Genomic DNA, 20,415 nt, shown 5'->3' on the forward strand with positions numbered 1-20,415 from the left:
CACTGATTAATTCTGCGTTTGAACCCTTGTCTGGAGCCACAATCTTCACCAAGCTCGACCTTCGCAATGCATACCACCTGGTGCGGATCCGAGCAGGAGATGAGTGGAAGACGGGGTTCAACACCCCCCTCGGTCACTTCGAGTACTTGGTCATGCCGTTTGGACTATCCAATGCCCCAGCAGTTTTCCAGGCGTTGGTAAACGACGTACTCCGGGACTTCCTGAACCGTTTTGTGTTCGTGTACATCGATGATATCCTCATCTACTCTGCGGACCTTCTGGAGCATCAGCGCCACGTTCGGTTGGTCCTCCAGCGCCTACTGGAGAACAAACTGTTTGTGAAGGCGGAGAAATGTGAGTTCCATGTGACCTCAGTTCAGTTCCTGGGATTCATCATTGAGAGGGGTCAAGTAAGAACGGATCCAGAAAAGGTCAAGGCGGTAACTGAGTGGCCGACTCCCTCCTCCCGGAAACAGCTCCAACAGTTTCTGGGGTTTGCCAACTTCTACCGTCGATTCATCCGGAACTACAGTAACCTCGCAGCCCCGCTCACTGGGCTCACCTCTTCCAAGACCATATTTGTATGGACACCGGAGGCCGGTCGGGCATTCAAGCTCCTCAAGGAACGGTTCTCCTCCGCCCCCATCCTGATTCAGCCCCACGACACCCGTCAGTTCGTTGTTGAGGTGGACGCCTCTGACACAGGTGTGGGGGCCATCCTGTCTCAACAGTCGGACTCGGACTCGAAGTTGCGCCCTTGCGCCTACTATTCCCGCCGGTTGAACCCAGCAGAGAGGAACTACGATGTGGGAAACCGGGAACTGCTGGCAATTAAGCTGGCTCTCGAGGAGTGGAGACACTGGCTAGAGGGGGCTGTTCATCCGTTCGTGGTCTGGACAGACCATAGGAACCTCGAGTACATTCGGACGGCCAAGCGGTTAAACTCTCGCCAGGCTCGGTGGTCATTATTCTTCGGACGGTTTGACTTCACCATCTCCTACCGCCCAGGCCACAAGAATACCAAGCCTGATGCTCTCTCTCGCCAGTTCTCTCCCGAGGGTCGCTCCTCCAGTCCTGGGACCATCCTCCCTACAACCTGTGTGGCAGCCGCTCTCACCTGGGAGATCGAATCAGTGGTGCAGGACGCTCTCCGAACCCAGCCAGATCCCGGAGGCGGGCCTCCCGGCCGCCTCTTTGTTCCCCTGTCCGCACGCTCCCAAGTGCTCCAGTGGGCGCACACCTCTCGGTTCTCCTGTCACCCTGGCGTCAGACGCACCATTGATCTGCTTCGGAGAACCTTTTGGTGGACATCGCTGGAGGCCGATACTAGAGCCTTTGTCCTCGCCTGCTCAACCTGTGCCCGCAATAAGGCGTCACACCGACCTCCCGCCGGCTTGCTGCAACCCCTCCCAGCGCCTCATCGTCCCTGGTCCCATATCGCCCTGGACTTCGTCACAGGCCTGCCACCCTCTCATGGAAACACGGTCATCGTTACGGTGGTTGACCGCTTCTCCAAGGCGGCTCACTTCCTCGCTCTGCCCAAGCTTCCCTCAGCTCAGGAGGCGGCGGATATCATGGTCAGCCAGGTGTTCCGTCTGCATGGGATCCCGGTGGACATTGTGTCGGACCGAGGCCCGCAGTTCATATCCCAGGTCTGGAGAGCCTTCGGCCGGGCCCTCGGCGCAACCATCAGTCTGTCCTCGGGGTTCCACCCCCAGTCCAACGGGCAGACGGAGAGGCTTAATCAGGAGCTCGAGGCCTCCCTCCGCTGCGTGGCAGCATCGAATCCCTCCAGCTGGAGTACTCACCTGCCTTGGGTGGAATATGCCCACAACTCCCATACATCATCGGCTACGGGCCACACTCCATTCGAGGCCTCCCTGGGTTACCAGCCACCTCTGTTCCCCGCCCAGGAGGTGGAGATAGCTGTTCCCTCAGTGCAGCGCCACCTTCGTCGCTGTAGGAAGGTGTGGAGGGAGACCCGGGCCGCCCTTCTCCGCACGGCGGAACAGAATAAGCGTTTTGCGGATCGCCGCCGCATCCCTGCTCCACATTACCAAGTCGGTCAAATGGTGTGGCTCTCCGCCAGGGACATCCCATTACGGACCGAATCCCGGAAGTTGTCTCCCCGGTTCATCGGTCCGTTTGAGGTCCAGGCAATTATCAACCCGTCCGCAGTTCGTCTGAAGCTTCCCTCATCCATGAGGATCCACCCGACGTTCCACGTGTCGCTGATCAAACCGGTGTCCACCTGTGCCCTGTGCCCTCCGGCCAGACCCCCACCACCCGCCCGACTCATCGACGGAGGTCCAGCGCATACGGTCAACAGACTGTTGGATGTTCGCCCTCGGGGTCGGGGTTTCCAATACCTCGTGGACTGGGAGGGTTACGGTCCTGAGGAACGCTCATGGGTGCCCCGGTCTAGGATCCTCGACCCCACTCTAGTTCGGGATTTTCATCGACGGCACCCGGACAAGACTGGCAGACCGCCTGGAGGCTCCCGTTGAGGGGGGGGTACTGTCAGGATCCCTGTCTGACCCACTGTGTGGTTACCTCTGTTTCCCCTCCAATCTCCTCTCCTCATGTGTCTGTCATTCCCCTGTGTGTGTTTTGTTATGCCATGTGCTTGGTGTTTTCTCGGACCTGCCTCCAGACTCCTCCCACTGCTACCGCTCTGATGGATGCCAGCTGCGGACAATCTGGCTCGTTACCCGGCAGCATATAAGCCCTGGTCCTGCAGGCTTGGGGCGTCAGTCTGTATTGTCTTCTGCCTCGGTAGCGTCCGCCGTGTCGTGAGTAAACCCCATGGTATCTTCCTGTGCTAATCTCTCGCCTCTCTGCTACGGGTGGAAAGTACTGGGCGATCTACGAACTCTCCGGTGTCGAGCCACGGGACATCACACCGTCGATCTGTCAACTCTTCAGTGTCGAGCCACGGGACATCACACCGTCGAGCTACCAGCCCCCGGTGTCGAGCCACGGGACTCACACCAGCCACCCACCTGTCTACCAAATAAACCTGTTTCATTGGACTTTGTCTCCTGTGGTCTGCATTTGGGTCCTACCCGTGAACTCCCGTGACAGGTTGCTGACAGGGCAATAAGTTCACACAGTTTACTCGAAAGACATATTTGTATCATTTGTCTTATAGCTATCTGCAAACCATTCAGCTCAGTTCACTTTCAAGGCCAGCATTGTCAAGACAGCTTTCTATTGTCAGCGGCGCTAATTTGCGAGTCAAAGTACACAAAAGTTTAACTTGACGCAAAAAAATGTGTGAAAATGATTTTGCCGCTGAGAGAAAATTTGCTAATTGCAGCGATTCCATTGTAATGTATTTATTTCACTACAATATTTTTGCCATTTTAAATACTGGTGTGACCAAACGTTTAGTCTGAGCAACCTGTAAATGGTTGTAAATCAAGCTGTGGCAGGAAGGCTGAATTACCATGACCTCAAAGAATGCAAGACCTAAAACCTCTACCAAACTAACTCCATTAAGACCTGCAGCTGATGGGTAATACAGTGGGTGGCTGGGATGATCCGTTCTTTTCATTGGCTCTTATATTTAGATCTACGCCGGCGTCTGCCTGTCTGTCTGTCTGTTTCTCTATCTAGCCGGATTGGCCATTGGTCACATGTAATGACAGGTCATTTAGACCTAATTTGTTACAGGCATATGACTGTTCTGCCTGTCATATGAAAGAGAAAGAGAGTGAGACGGAAAGGAACGGAGGGAGAAGGGGGGAGAGTGTGAGACAGAAACTGAGAGATGCATTCTGATGGTTTTAATGTGTGTATCACTAGGAACCTAAGCCACTGTCAGCCTTGATACTCCCAAGAAATGAAATGGCTGGCTTTGATCCAAAGACCTCTTAAATCTCTCTAGTGGAGTGTGGCCAGCTTGGCCCATCTTTTTGCCCTTACAGAGGTAATGGATGCAGGAGTGAGTTGCAGGTTCTGGCCCTAACAGCCACTGTTCTTATTGTTTTCTATGCATGAAGTGTTTTATGAATATGTTTGGCTACTCGTGTATCTAGACTTGTGGTCATGTAAGCGTGTGCACATATACATGTAGATTTACAGTATACGTTTAGCTATGTGGACATTTGTAGTGATATTGTGCGTTTTACCTTTTCTGCCCTGAACGTGCACACCAACACACGTACTAAAACTGCTTGATGTGCATTCATTTGAAAGCTATTGATTTTCTTCCTCTTAATTCCTCAGTGGATCAATAGCTGTCCGGGGCAATGCATGTGAACATGCAGCTGAAGTGTTTTTTCTGGGTTTCTCAAGAAAAAAAAAGAAAAAAAGACACTAATTGCTGGCTCACACGGAGAGCATTGGCTCACACTGGCTGCACTGTTTTCAACGGAAATATTTACCGTCACCGTTCCTTTGGTTTGCTAACCTGCTAAGCTGCTCCACTGACCAGCGCAGGGTTTAGCATATAAATGATGTGTTTGCCATCTACTTTGTTGTTTCAGTCTTTATTGGTGTTCACACCATGGTTTAGGAACGTAATTACGAAACAAATTTATGATAAGAACTGCATATACATCATTATTTAAACCCCTCAGCTGTGTGTGAGTGTTATTGCTGTCAAGAAGTTTGCCAAGTTTGAATTACTGTTGCATTAAAAGGCCTCATGCTGCGATGGCCAGCCCCCTTTAATAATTGCAGTTTTATTCTGCATTGTTGTTCAGCCCTGTGCTGCTGAATTTACTTCGTTGCAATTTCATTACTGTGTGCCATTAAATATTCATAGAATCTGAATTAAAAGCAGTTGAGGGTAATTAGGTGTGTGGTAATGCACAGACGGATCCTTTGTGGACCATTAAACACTGACTGACAGCTGTCAGCTTACTATCATTCCCTATACAGTTGTTCTACCAGTCACACTGTTGTATGTTTACTATAAGTACGGTGTATAACTGATTATGCATCCTGTATGCTGTGTTTACTGCAATGCGTGACAGGAACGCGTTAATCAGGCTGAGGTATGTTTTGTTCATTCATCTGATGATGTTAAACATGTTACATGTGGTCAGGCTGGTATTCCATCTGTTGGGCTATCACGGAAAATGCCTGTGCTTGATTGGAAGTCATGATCCCATAAATCTTCCAGCTGTCTAGCTATATTTCCCATTATACAGCCGCTGCATGATAACCTCACTGACTTCAACTTTGTTTTATGTATAAAAAATGCTGTCCAGGTTCACCCACAATGATTTACAAACCAAATATATACAGAGTTCCTATTCACACATGTGAATTAGAGAACCATGTTGGTGTGGAGACTCACATTGTATGAGAGCCCAGTGAGGAACACACAGTGAAGGGTGGGGGAAAAGAAACAGGGATTTTGGTGGAAGACAAGAGAGAAAGATGAAGGGGTAGACAGAGGGAACACATTCGTTGACAGCACCTGCTGTAGTCTGAAAGACAGCTGTCGCCGCTCCTATCCCATAACCCCCCTCTCCCTGTCAACACCACAGAGGAACACAGCCCCACGCAGTAGCAGTTGACACTTCCATGGCTCATCACAATACTGCACATATGCAAACACACACACACACACACACACAAACACACACACATTGTCAGAGTGTATGTCCTTGTAGGTCTGGTTGTTGGTCTCAGGCATCTTCAAAAATCAACCTACGTCTTGCACAAGACAAAGAACTCAACATTACAACATGTCCTTGAAGATCTGTCTGTTTTTGTTCCCAAAGACCTCAAAACGTCTTTGTGGGCTTTTTATCTGTGACTTCATCTTACTGGTGACTTCACTGCATTTTTTTCAAGGAAGTGAGCGGGAGCAACATACTAAACCCCTGATGGATTAGTGACATACCGCCATGTGTCTGCTGTGACTGTCTGACGCATCGTTGCTTCGAGTTCTTTTGGGAAGTCTGTGAATCTGGAACATAGCTTCCAGAGACTCTGTGTATAAACTGCAGTCCTTAAGTGCCTACAATCTAGAGAGAAATCTCTTGACATGCAATTGAGAAGTTCTTCTATTTCTGTATTGCATTGGTGATGCTGCTAGACTACCAGCAATTGCAGCATGTACGTCAAGTCATGCGTACTCTATACATGCATGTGCACACAAAATCCCTCAGCAAGACAACGTCTAATGCAGCCTCCAAAAAGAGAGAACAACAGATATTGATTGTTGCTGTAATGATCAGATTTACACCAAGGCAGCAAAGTGCCTCTCCCACGTTGTCCTAGAACAATTGATTTCTTTAGAGCCATACATTTGAGATATACAATAGGAAACCTCAGACTAGTTGACAATATTTTGTCCTGCTTGATGCAAGGCACAGATAATTGATAGCCTGTTTTACTGAACTGTGCTAAGATGCAATTATCCGTGTGGGGACGATGACTTCCTGTACCAGCAATAGTGATAATAAAGGTGGCAGCAAGGAGATGTGGAGATTTAAAAATTTGGTTTCCAGTTTTTAATACTAGCAGTAATTCTTTGACATTTTGAGGTTTAAAAATGTCAGTCCCCATAGTATGTTGACATTGAAACTTGCTTGTGTGTAAATCCAACTGGGCCAGCTATCCTGTCAGCTCTGCATTTACACACACACACACACACACACACCCACACACACACACACACACACACACACACACACACACACACACACACACACACACACACACACACACACACACACACACACACACACACACACAAAGCTGACAAGCTCAGCAGGACAGGGCCTTCTTCCCCTTCATCATTTATTCACCAACACAGCACACTGTGGCCAGTACATCCTATAGAGCAAACATTTATTCTCAGCATTCTTCAATTTCCCCCACAAAGCTGTTTTCAAGCTCGGCTCGGCCTCTTCACTCTGCAATGTGCCGGCCATATTGGTTCCATGAGCCAATTTTGGTTGCTTGCATATTGTGATTTGGTCAAATAGTGCTGAGAGGAGATATTAGTGTACCTGAATACATGCATACAGTCTTCTGCATGAATGAACAGGTCGGACAGTCATGTATTTCACAATGTGTCCCGTCAAGGTGCAAAATGCACTGAACCAGGAGGCAGTTCATGGAATTGATAATACACCCTGGTGGAGTTCCTTTGGTGCCAAAATGATAGAATTATGAAATATATTATAAAAATATTATAAAATGATTCTGTAAAATATTAAAACACAAGTAATTATGAAACTATAGCATTTCTAATTAAAAATGTCTAATAGTTGTTGTTTTGTTGTTGTTAGTTGCTTTTTTCCCCAATTGCATGAAATGATGTTGCTTTTCATGACTGGTTGCCAAGCCCTGCCCCCTAATTATATATTATATCATATATGTTGAGTTTTCCATTAAGACATTTCACAGGCTCTTTTCACATCACAGCTGTCATTTGCCAAAAACTCATTCCATGGTGAATTTCCCCTCATGCTTGCGTCTCATGAGTTGCACCCTAATGGTATTCATGCTTGTGTGATAGTTTTTCTGATGCAAATGGAATTAAAGCAATGGCAGTCATTAGCATGGCACTGAAGTTAATACGCGATGGTGAGGCATCTTCAAGGCCCATTGGCACTGTGGCGAATGGGAAAAGAATGGCGGCGGTATCAAGGTTGATGATTTCCCTCACGTGTTTTCGTCATGCATTTTTCATCTGCCTCATGGAGTAATATGCATCAGTAGATTTGACAATTATGCATCTTTGTGAAATGACTTAAATTAGCCGTGTTTAATTAGCCTCACCATGACAACCGTATCAGAACAACACAAACATCTCTTAAAAGCCTGTTTTACATGTAATGGTTGTGCTTCAATGGGTAAAAAACAAATCTTCCATTGTCCTCGTCTTACTGTATTCTTATCTACAGTAGGTTATAAGTTTTCATGTAAGTCAATGAGTGTTAATGAATGTAATTTACCCTAAGAAAGGGAATGGAATGAAAGCCTAGCAAGTATACGCTTGAGGATATAATCTGTTTTTGAAATAGAATATATTGAGTGGAATAGAAATGTGCTTGTAGTTCTCCAAAAAAACGGACAGTATGTTTCCACAACTGATCACACCGGCAGGCAAGTGCATCAGAAAGCAGTAAAATATTAGAAACTGTACCGTTTCTGTACAACACACAATATAATTCAGTTCCTCACAGCAATGTTCATAATAAACCGGAAGAGTAATGACCAAATGTGGGGTTTTCTATTGAACATCAATATCATTTGAGATGCGTCATGAATCACAAGGGTGGGCAACATAATGAAAACACGCGAAATGGCCAAAATGCTGTAAAATAAAGAAAGCAAAACAATATGAAGAACATAGGTGGGGAGTTGTTATATTTTTATTAGGTGACAAAAGTCAGGGATATTTGTAGCCTATCTCATTGCCTCCACATGTCTTTCCAAATACAGTAATTCCTACGCTTTCACTGCAGCTCATTTTATTGACAGCAAGCCATATGGTTATTGCTGTGAATGCCTCCCCCCCGTATAGATGTAGGTCCGGTGAGAAAGGACAGATGATCATGAAAGTCAAAACCGGACACAAATAGAAACACCACTGACTGGGGTGTGACTCGCAGCTTGACAATCACAGGGGATGCTCCAGAGCAACATGAGTAAGATCATGAAATGTAGCGCCTCAGTCCGCAGGGGTTTTATGAGCTCTGTGTCACTCACCCAGTGCCTGTCCACCCCTGTGGGGGAAGCACAGGAAGTTCCTTACCCGCAGTTCCCTGCCTGGATACAGCGATGACATTGTCCCCGCAACTTGAATCCCACTGCCCTCCCTGCTAACTTCTGACTTTGAGTTGCTCACTCATGCACATAGGCCACAAAGTTCTATTAGAGGAAGGATGACTGAAAACTTCGTAGCCTGAGTCACTATGTACCAGGCGAACATGTGTGGCAGACGCTGAGAAGTACAGAGTTTTAGAAGATTAGTCATTTGAGTTACAGAAAGATATAACAGGCTCAAGGCTGCAGAAGCTGTGACATGTGGAAAATAGAGTCGTAAGAAGTAGAAAGGAAGCTGGAAAGGGCCGAAGGTCATCGGGCCTGACCACACTGTCATCTTCTCCCATAACCATTCGACCATCCTCTGATTCAAGTATGTGTCAGTCAGTTGTAATACTGAATTATCATATTTATGCACTTGGCTGGAATTTTGCACTTATAAAAGTGTAGCAACATGTAAATGATCCATAAAAGATGGGGAAATACTTTTATCTTAATCTCCTTTGCTAAGACTTACTGTCTTACTTACCAGTTTGGCAAACAGTGGTGCCTCTCCAGGAGGCTTCAGAGAATCAGGCTTTTTACTCGGGCGTGTTTCTGTTTACAGGGAAACCTTTTCTTGGTGTGGTTCTGCAGCAGGACTGGGTGTGGCACCCTATGCTTTTGCTGCATGGCCGCTCAGAGGTATACCCCCTCCTGAACAGGACAGACGGAAATACTGTCGGAAGCCGAAACAGTTTCAACACACGCACACACCAGCCTCGCCTTTTATAGCTGTTTGTGCATACAGCTCACCGGCAGCAGCTTAGCTCCTTGTCGACCTTGAGGGATCGATGCAGAGGTAGTACAACAGAGCTGAGTGGCCGTGTGGAAGCTCATAAATAAGAATGAAGGATGGCCCCAGGGGCCCAGGGTGAGGAGGGTGTGGGGGCCATCACGAAACACCCCAGCATAGAGAGGCACGGCACAGACACTCGGCTGCCCAGCACCCCCTCACCCATCTGGAGATTAATTACGCCTGTTTCCACATTACCATCCAACCCCCCCATCTGGGGAACCTTGACTCCTTCAACCTCATACACACTTGTCTTCCTCCTCCCACCACCACATCCACCCACACACTGTCACGTCAGGGAATCAGGCAGGTCACCGTAACTCAATCTCGTCTTTTACAGCTCCGTGGAAATCTACCAGGCTGCAGATTACAGTGGTTATGAGACTGATACTATGCCTTCGAGTTTGTTTGAGGATTCATATTCTTGTCATCAACTGTCATTTAGCACAACCTCTTTCTTCACACCGGATATCTGTAATCATATGTGCAAAGCAGGAGCAGGCGCTGGACCTGTTTTTCCCGTTAGCCTTGCCTGCACGATGACAGCGCTGCGCTCATCACTCACTACTCTGCCCTCAGAGCTTATGCTGCCATTGGATATTGATAGGGCCCTTGAAAAATCGCCCTCATAGAAAGCATTCTGCCAACAAGACCCATAAAGTGAGCTGTGGATCTATATCGAGGGTTAATGGAGCTTAAAGGCTGCAACACTGCACACCCATATATATTAACCACCAATTACAGGGTAATTGGTGGTTTTCTGAGACAGCATACAGTCATTTATAAAAAAAAGAAAACCTTGCATTTCACTCAAGTTCCACTTACTACCTTTTTATTAGAGCTTTCATTAGAAAACCTTGCATGTTTAAAACATGGTGGCTTGTTTTGTGTCATCTAAAGCGGTAAAAAAGGATTGTTTAGTGGCAGGTGTTACTGTTCATGCTAACCTTGCTGGAATACTTTAATTGTTTTATTTATACATTAGATTATCCCTGGAGACCCTTAGCATTTAGAATATGAAGCAAAGCTACAATCTTTCTTATTTATGTGACATTTGCTCTATCCCATAGGTACTGATCTGTGGTGCTGTCCCTGTACTCCTGAATGCATGGAGATAAGATCCTGAGTTGAGTCCATTTCTGGGGAAGAGACATTTTCTGTTCAAGCTACAATGTAGCCGTAAAACTGAATGCCAGCGAGAGCTGCTGACATTTCAGATAACCTTGTAATACAGCATGATGTGACAAAGGCGATGACAAAGTGTCTCTCGTTCTGTTTCGATATAAGAATCGTGTGTTCTGGTTCTGGGATATTCCTTGAACCAACGGGGTATTTAGCACCCTAAATCCCCCCCCCCCCCCCCCATGCTCTTTTGTGTCGTGAGGATTACATATGACTTCAGAGCCGTTCACCTTAATCCAATAAAAAAAGGGGGAAAAAAAGAAAATTTCAAAAAAGCTTTATTTCACTCATCACATACAGGTACATACATAAAATGTGACTCCTGGATTTAACCCATTCTAAGCATGTAGGAGCAGTGGGCTACTGTGACATGCCTGGGCAGAAACCTGGAGTTCAGTTTCTCGCTCAATGACGCTTTGACACGGGGACAGAAGAAGCAGAGGATCGAACCGAGCGAACCCGCTCTATCCCCTTGAGCTACAGCTGCCCCCCGAAGCTCTGCTTGCTGCGTACTTTTCTTAACAAAATCCATTTCACGGGTCAAAAGGTAAGAGATAAGTGGCCCCTGGTTACAGTGCAGTGCACATACTGAAGACACAGGGAAACAGAAGTTGGAGCATTTTTATCTTTGTTAATGTCAATTATGTTACGGAATGTGTGGGCTGTGTCTGTGAGTGCTTTATATCGATTCCTCCAGCTATGATTGGATCGCTCAAATATAGGCGTGGCTTTGTGATGATGGAATGATACGCGGTTGTTGAGGACTGTTGGCTTCCTCTCAGACTTCCATCACCTGCGGTTTTAGATCAGGGGGAAGAGGACCAGGGAGAAATTGTTAAATCAGACCTCAACGCTATTTCGGTACAAATGTAAGCAATATGTTTTTTCAGATTAAGATCCAAGCACACACCAACTATTGTGATATATAATAATACGGCTTTATTGTGCTTGTTAATTGTTCATTTTATCTGTACATCTCTTAAGCTGCATTATTAACTGGTATCTGGTTCACAGGTGTTTTCCCTGAAGGAGCCTGGATAATACCACAAAATCGAATTAAACACGAGCTTTCCCTCCTCCCAGAAAACATAAAACTGCTGGAGATGGAAAACAAGATCCCCAAGCAGATTTGGTGCACTTTCATTCTGCACAGAGATAAGGTAAGGAAAACTTCGGTTCGACATGTGAAATAATGATACGGTTCGATGACAGGATTCAATCTGATTCTTTCTTGAGCTGTCAAATCTATGAGAAGCACCAAAAACTTGACCCGATCAGGATTTATCTTTTCCTCCCACCCACGCCCAAAGACAGTGCTTATTAATTGCTGCTGCAACAGAAATTCTTAACTTTGCACTTGTGCTGATGATTGTACATTTACTGGATTCGTCTACCCACTCTTGCATAACTCAGGGCTTTTTTACATTATTTGATGCTCCTTTTTTCTTCCGCTCATACCCCTTCAGTCACCGTCTTTGTCTTTATGTTTTCATCTCGATGTCTCTTGCCCTCTCTTGCCCTCTCTGTCCCCCTCACTTGCTCTCTCTAAGCCTATGAAGCCTATATGGGAAAGATAGCTGACAGGCCATGCTAGGTTGTCAGTGAGAGCATGACAGACATCCTCCGTCCTCACCTCTGTGTGCATGTCGATGCCGACTCTGAGCCAACGCTGTTGTTGAGAACACCTTGTGGCCACTCACTCTGTCAAAAAAGAAACGTCTCCATCATTTATACTCTCTCCTCAGGAAACTCTTTGCGCTTTTTTAAGATTGAATAAAGTTTGGAGGGAGCGAACAAACATTAAAGCCTCTACCTGACTTGGCCCCGTGGTCTTTCCAAACCTGGAAACCTCTCTGCCAGGTAGAACAGCTTCGAACAGCATGTCCCAGAACACTGTGGAGTTGGCACACCTTTCATCCTCCCCTCTGCACTGCACTGGGTATATACCCAGTATACTCACTGTTTGCTCTGGGTATGTATTGATCCAAACGTAGGCATGCTGCTCTTGAAATAGCACCAACAGAGACACAGAGACAAATACCTTCTAGGAGTCGAATGGAAAACAGTAGATGTTATGTCAGTCAGGAAACCACACCCCTTCCCCTGCTCGCTCTCTCTCTCTCTCTCTCTCTCTCGCTCTCTGTTTGTGTCTCACTCCACCTCCTGATCCAGAAACAGATGACCTCTCTGAAAACAAACCTTGGCCTTCGCACTCCGGGGACTGTGGTTTACTCACCGCTGGTCGGGGCCTGTGTTGTGAAACTCTGGATCAACTACAGAGACTCCCATAAATCAAAAGGACTAACAGTTGCTCTCCTCTCCTCTTCTATGAGGTTATTAATGGTGTGTGCTGGAGAGAGCTGAGCTGGACAAAGCAAAGAGGCTGCTGCTGGGATCTTCCCCTCTCAAAGCCCAGTGTGGGCCATGAAACCCCTAACTCTGTGCAGCCACGTGAACGTGTGTATGTTGTGTGTGCACGTCTGGATTGGATTTGAGTATGCACATGCATGCATGCTCTTTTTGTTTTGAACAAAGGCAATCACTTTGACACATCTAAGCAAATAGCCCCCCAGCCTGCTTCATGTGGAAACAATGCAAATCTCATAATCCTGGTATTGTTGACGTGGCATGATTAAAAGGGAGCTTCGAGCATAAGAGAAAAGGATAAAAGTGATATGCAAACCACAGCAGAACACTTTAGAAAGTGTGTTGGGGGGGGGGGGGGGGGCTGTTGAAGCTGGTTATTGCCAAGACAGACCTACAAACATTTGTACTCGTGCAAAAATGTCAGTATAAAGTAGATATAACAGTGTGAGAGATGCAGAGAAAATCAGCGTCTTGGGGAATAGCAGATGGTATTTGAGACATATCTAGCTGTCTGTTAGGAGAGCATTTGTGAGCCCGACTAACCATGTACCCTTAAACCTTCTGACACTATTCCAACAATGGTGACTCTAAATAGTCACGTACAATCAATTATTCTGCCTTTTAGAGTGACAGCAGGGCAAATACATTTTTTGGATGTGGAGCTGACCTGCCAGACAAAAGAAGGGCAGAAACCGACGCTGCAGAGATTCGTCTTTTTGATGCAAGAGAAGAGACACAATTAAGCCTCTTGACCTCCCGGGCAAAAGTCAGCAGCATTTAAGAAGACGAAGGATATTGGCGTGTTAGATTTTAAAATGGAGTCAGACAGTTGAAAGAGATGAGAAACAGCTATGAAAAGGCTATATTAGCGCATTAGCTTGTCCCTGCAGCCGTTATGCACACACCATTTTGAGCACTCTTAATAGTCTCTGCATTACTGATATTATTGGCCCTCGAGCTTGAATTAATACATTTTTGAGACCTCAAAATATATGACATTCACTGTACACGCACAAACCCAAATATGATGTTAGTGGTATTCATGAAGCTTCGAATGAGTAGGAAATACTTGATTGTACTAATCGAACCACATTATTTGGTAATTGTGTTTAAACGTATTGGCATTAGGTTCCTAAGATGTATTATTATTATCTATGTGAAATGTATTTTAAAATCTTCCCTGTTTATATCATTAAACAGTATTAGTGTCAAATCAGATATGGAATATTTTGTAACAAATCATTTGTAAGTAAAGAGCTGTTTGTTGAGTGTTTTAAACACCTGGATTATCTAACTAATACGATGCAAGGAGTCTCTATCTGTCCTTTGAGTTTCTCGATAACGGTTCATCCCATCGACTTCACACTTGGCGGATGTATTGCTGATGACCCAATTAAGTGCAGTGTCCAGTGTGAAGTTGTTCGCATGAGCTGTTCTCGACAGAGCTGCAAGCAGCAATGCCAGAGGCCGAGTAACGAACAAAGTTTGGTATTACAAACAGCTGATGCAACCGGCCAGGGGAGGGGGTACTGAACCCTTGCTTTAAATACTTAAATACAAAACAGAGCAACATATTAGTTCTTCATGTACTGTATACCATCATCCATTCCTCTATCCATCTGTCTTTCTCCTACATATTCCGTACCTGAGGTCAGGTTGTGTGTTCAGAAAGAAGCTGGAGGACCTTTGAGGTCCAGTTTGAGAAGTGTGATAAGCTTTGGTCTTGCCGCCACACTGTGATTCATCTGAGCAGCCAAGTAGCAAAAATACAGCTGTAAATTGCTTAGACCAGCAATGTTGCCACTGACTGCAGATCAGTTAAAGGGAGTGATACCTTCTAAATGAACCATTTTCATCTTTTTCTTCAAAGACAGTGACAGCATATTAATATTACATTTACGTGATCATGTAAATATCAAGATTTTCAGGATCATAGTAGATATTTCAATAAATATGATGGAGGAATGATTGTTAGTCTGAAAGAACATATGTCATTTAATCATTGATTCATGGCCTTTAACTCACAAATATAAATCTTTTTGACATTTCATGGCCTTGAGTCATCATATTATATTAAGGCTCCAACTAAATAAAAGCAAGAGGCTAAGAATTAATTAAAAAAATGTAAAGCAGACCAAACTAAATGTCATACTGTATATGGCTAAGAATCATGTATGTACACAACAGGCATACCGTATATATTTATAATACATTCAGTTTGCAGATGTTTATGTCCAAAGTGACTAACATTAAGTGCATTCAATCTCTATAGAAGCAAGAGCAAGATGTCATCAAACATTTCAAGTCAAATGCTTTCAAACAAAGAACTACAAGTGGGTTCAGTGGTCCGATACAAGTGCTTGAAGAGATTAAAGGACATTAGTGGTTGTCTGGTAAGTGCCAGCAGCAGAGTTGCCAATCATTCAGAGGCTGAAGAATGCCGTGGAGTGTAGGGTTTTGACCATGGCTTGGAGGAAGGAAGGGGAAGTCCCCTCACTGCCCAGTAAGCTAATGTTGTACTGGATGCAAGCTGCAAAAGGGAGCCAGTGCAGTGAAAAGAGAAGCGGAGTGGTGTGGCAAAACTTAGGGAAGATAAGAACCAGACAGGCATCTGTGTCGATGCAATATTTGGCAAGAACAGCAGTTCATGGTTAGGGATTGTGTCCACTTGTTGCACCTAAAACAACAACAACACTCCATTTATAGTCGTAAGGCGGAGGTAGGCATGAAAATAACTAGTTTGTACGACGTGTTGTTCGACCATGGTGAACACACATAACAGCCCAGTCTCAGAAATCCGTGACATGGCCACGGCCTGTTAGCAACGCGTTACGTAGAAGTTGGACGTTTCAGGTGCTGTTCAACCAGCCAACAAGCCCTTTAGTTGGAGCATCACTGTCCCCTTGGAGCTACGGAATTATTATACGGTTCAATTTATAGGCCTGTATATATTTGTTTGGTATGATATATACTGAACTGTTTAAGCAGACACAGATGTATACTCAGATGTATACAGAGGGGCGGGCATTCAGAAAAAGTGCCTGCATTGCTCATGTGGCTAGAAAACTGCATGACTATTCTGTCAGTCATTATAAACCAGCGGAGTTGGTGTCTAAACATCTGTCAGTATTATTGATTGTAGCTGGTGACCCATGTCCACCCAGTGTCAGGCAATACAGTGAGGACAGAGGGCAACATGTCCTTATCCTCATCCTAACAGAGGAGAAAAATGTAAAAAGGGAGGTCGACCAATACGCTTACAGTCATACAGCAATGAATAGAAAGGACAGCGAATGAATGACCTGATGAGAGTTGTAAATATCCATATTTATTTTATTAAATCTTTTCATTTTTCCTGCTTCAACTCTTTATCAGAGAAGGAAAAAGAAAGAAGGAAAGTAAGGAACCGAGTTGAGCAGATAAAACAGGTGACACTGGAAGACTATCCAGTGAAAATGACTTTCCTGATGTCTGCTGACTTATAGAAGTTGACGGATGCAGGTGTCAGCAGAATTTTTTATGGTATCTCCCCCGTCTCAACGGGGTGTCACGGCAGATATTTCATGTCAACGGGCGGATGCAGAAAATCTTTCCAGTCCCGTCGTGCTGTAACCTCTAAAAAAGGCCGACATCAGCAGGGTGACCTGTCATCCCACATGGGCAGCTACCGACCTGGCCTGTGCACACGGAGCAGGACACAGTCAACAAACACCACCGTCCAAATCCAGCAAGACACCAAAAGATACATATTATGAAAACACATGCATAATTCATTTCGTTCAGAACTGTGCCACATCCAGATTAGGCTTTATGCGGATGTGTTGGAACAGGATTCTGTGACCCGCAGTGCAGTCTCTGAGTGTGCTTCTGTGTGTTTGCATAATCCCTCCACTATACTCCAAATGAATGCAAATTCATGTGTTCTATGTGTTCTCAACGGCTGCTGAGTAAGGGACTTGGTGTAAATGCAAGTATATTGGGCGACATTTCACTGCAATATATTGATGGTGAAATTCAAATCAAGACATTGGAGTAATGGCTGTGGCTGGAATGGTTGTGGTGAAATAGAGCTAACAATACATTAAGAGGATATTTTAAATGGCTATGGCTCAGAGATGAAGCAGGGCGTTTCGTAATTGAAAGACCAGCGGTTCAATCCCCGGCTCCCCAAGTCTGCATGTAGAAGTGTCCTGGATGTGCCCTGAGTGTGGGTGAATGTACAGCGGTTCGAGTGGTCATAATACTATGAAGGCAGTATGCATGTCCATTTACCATTCTATTTTTTGCTTCAACAAAAGGAAAAAACGGACAAGAAATTGGCCACTGTGGGTGGTCCTCTCAGGTCTGTTCAGGTCAACTGCGTTTTTGAGTGGGACTAATTATCCTGGGGCCTGTTCGGATTGTCTGTCTGATTGCCATTCATTCACCGGCTGCATGCTAGAATTGGTAGATTGCATTCAGGATCCTGTTTTTTTCAGAATCTTTTCCAGCCACCAGGAATGTATTCATCTCAGTGTCACCGTCACACTCAGGGGCAGGAAAGTTTGGATCTTCGTGTCATATCCCATGTGTGAGAGCACACACCAGCTTCATTTGTAGCATAATTACAACTTAATTATAATATTGATTCTGACCAGGTGTTTCAAGATGGCCACCCCTTTTCTCACTCATCTTCTTGTCAAGTCTGCACATCCGTACTGTGGTCTCTCCGTGTGTTTGTTTGAGAGAGCTTTGATCTTTGGTGGGAAGCTCATTAGCTGTACCTTCTCGCCGAGTAGACAGCAGGAATAACCAATCCCTAATTAAAGCATTATTATGTGGCTAGTATACAACAAAGTCTGAAAGAAGGAGCAAGATTGTTTGGTATTCAGACAATGGAAGGGTCTAATACTTCAGACATTCCCGAAGCTCAATTCATAGTTGTGAGTAAAGAGGTAACGGTGGAGCTGCATAGTTGATTTGGGTACAATGTATGCCTCCTCAAGAATAGACGTCGGAGCCAGACGTTGAAAACCTACTCCTTTTAATCCCTCGCCTCAAGTATAATTCCAGCTTTACCTCTATGTTCATCTCTTCTCTACATGCCTTCATAAATGCGCATCAGCTTGTTTTATATATTAAAATGAAACAGAAAAAAATCAAATCAAATGCTAATAAATCATTAGAAAAATGAAAATGATGGGTCATTACGGAATGTTTATGACCGTGACAACAAAAAAGTCGAATGCAGCCCTTTAAGGGTTTAAGGTGATTAACCACATGTGTCCACTCCATAAGGTCACTCCATGACCTATAAACCTCCTGCTGATGGAATGATATAACATGCCAAAAAAGTGTGAATTCATTATATTCACAATTTTGATAGTCAATAAAATATCTAAACAAATAGCATAAATGTTGTATCTCACCAACACAACAGAATATTTTCTAAAACGCAATTTGTTCATGAGCATGTGCGCCGTTAGAGCAGATCAAAATCACTTTCAAACGTTACCAGTCGACTAACTGGGTTTGTCTAATAAATCAGATTCTGAGTGGTCTGCAGACCTATAAAGGACGCTCATTGTGGCAAGTAAAACAAAAAAAAACGTTTTTCTTTATTAATGACTCTGGTGCACAATAGGTAAAGTTATGGTTTCATGTGAGTTTGCATTTGCTGTGTCTCCACTGGGCCAGTGTATTGTTTCCATGGAGCTCTGCAGAAATGAGAGGAAATGCGTGAGCAAAGCTTTCCAGGGCGCTGGGGTGACATCGTGCTGTACTTATCACCTATTCGTCCTTCCTCTGCTCTCCTGCTGAGCAAGGTGAGTCACATCGTAATCTCTGGCTCCCAAACACACACCGTCTTTGCTCTCTTTCTCTCACACCACTGCTTCTCTATCAGTCTACCTGCTTTTTCATACACTCCTCCCCTTCCATCTGTCTCTCTCTCTCTTTCCTTCTCCTCCTTGGACTCTCGGATAGTATTGGTCCCTGAAGAATGAGCTGAGTTTGAAAGCCACTCATTGGGATAAATGAGTGTACTTTCAGAAGTTTCTCCAGCCCCTTGGGAGGTGCAGAATCAGGCCCTTAAAAAGAGACAGGGAGCGGAAAAGAAACGGTGGGAGTCGGAAGTGAAGAGAGAGAGACAAAAAGGAAGGAGATAGCGGCAGGCCGAGAGAGATTGTACATCAACGGCTCCTTTGTACATTATTAGGTCGATATCTCAATCTCAGTGTCTGCGATGCAGTTCTGCCATGCCTTATCAGCCTCTTCTCCTCCCTTTGCAAAGTAAGAAGCCCTCAGAAAACCATTTACTCTTTTTCTTTGAAGTGAAGCGCTTCATGTCGTTCTGAGGCCTTTCTCTCCACGTTAGAATAGAGATTCCTGAGCTTTCAGATAGATGTGATCGTAGCGGAAAGTGTTACTGAGAGCTGATGCAGAAATTGTCCTGCGGCTAATAAAGTGAACTTGAGTTGTATTAACTCTTCTTTCTTTTTTTTGTGCAGTTACAAAAGGTCAAGTGAGGGGAAATTACCTGAGAGAGTTCTGCTTTATCCTTGAGGAAAGAGAAAAAATACTAAAGATTAATGTCACTAAATGTGTTTGTGACAATTTCCAGAAGCAGCTAATTAATTATAGCCATAACGAGAGAGAGAGAGAGAGAGAGAGAGAGAGAGAGAGAGAGAGAGAGAGAGAGAGAGAGAGAGAGAGAGAGCGAGAGCGAGAGAGAGAAATTCCCGCTGTAGCCACCGGGTCACATGATGAGGGATTTGATCTTGTCACTGTGTTTTAGGTGTAATTAATTTCCTGTGCAAGCAATGCTAACAAGCTTTGGTTGTTGGAAACCCACATTATTTTTGAATATATTCAGTGCTTGAAAGATTTGCTAACATGTACAGTATCATGCACAAACTCATGGGTGTGCCCCATTTCAAGTGTTATAGCTTTCAGACTTCAGAAGGAGTTGGGCTGCAAGCCAGGACAGAGATTATGGACATCAAACCTATGTCGAGGATGAAACATATCAAACTAACTGCGGTAAAGACGGTGATGTATAATTGAATGCTGCTGTGAAGCAAATAAGTACATATTTATGCATCCTTGCATTATTTTGTTGATGTTAAGCTGTGGTCCAGCATGTGTACATTTCTGCTGACAGAGTAGGATTTAGAGGTGTAACGGTACACAAACGTCACATTTCGGTCCATATCCTGGTTCGGGAGCCACGGGTTGTTGTGAGTTTGGTACAGTGCGATAAAAATCCAAATTCATAAGGATTCGCTTCTATTCATTTATTAAGTATCAAAGAC

Source organism: Melanostigma gelatinosum, assembly GCF_949748355.1.
Source record: "Melanostigma gelatinosum genome assembly, chromosome: 16".
In the NCBI taxonomy this organism is placed as follows: Eukaryota; Metazoa; Chordata; class Actinopteri; order Perciformes; family Zoarcidae; genus Melanostigma; species Melanostigma gelatinosum.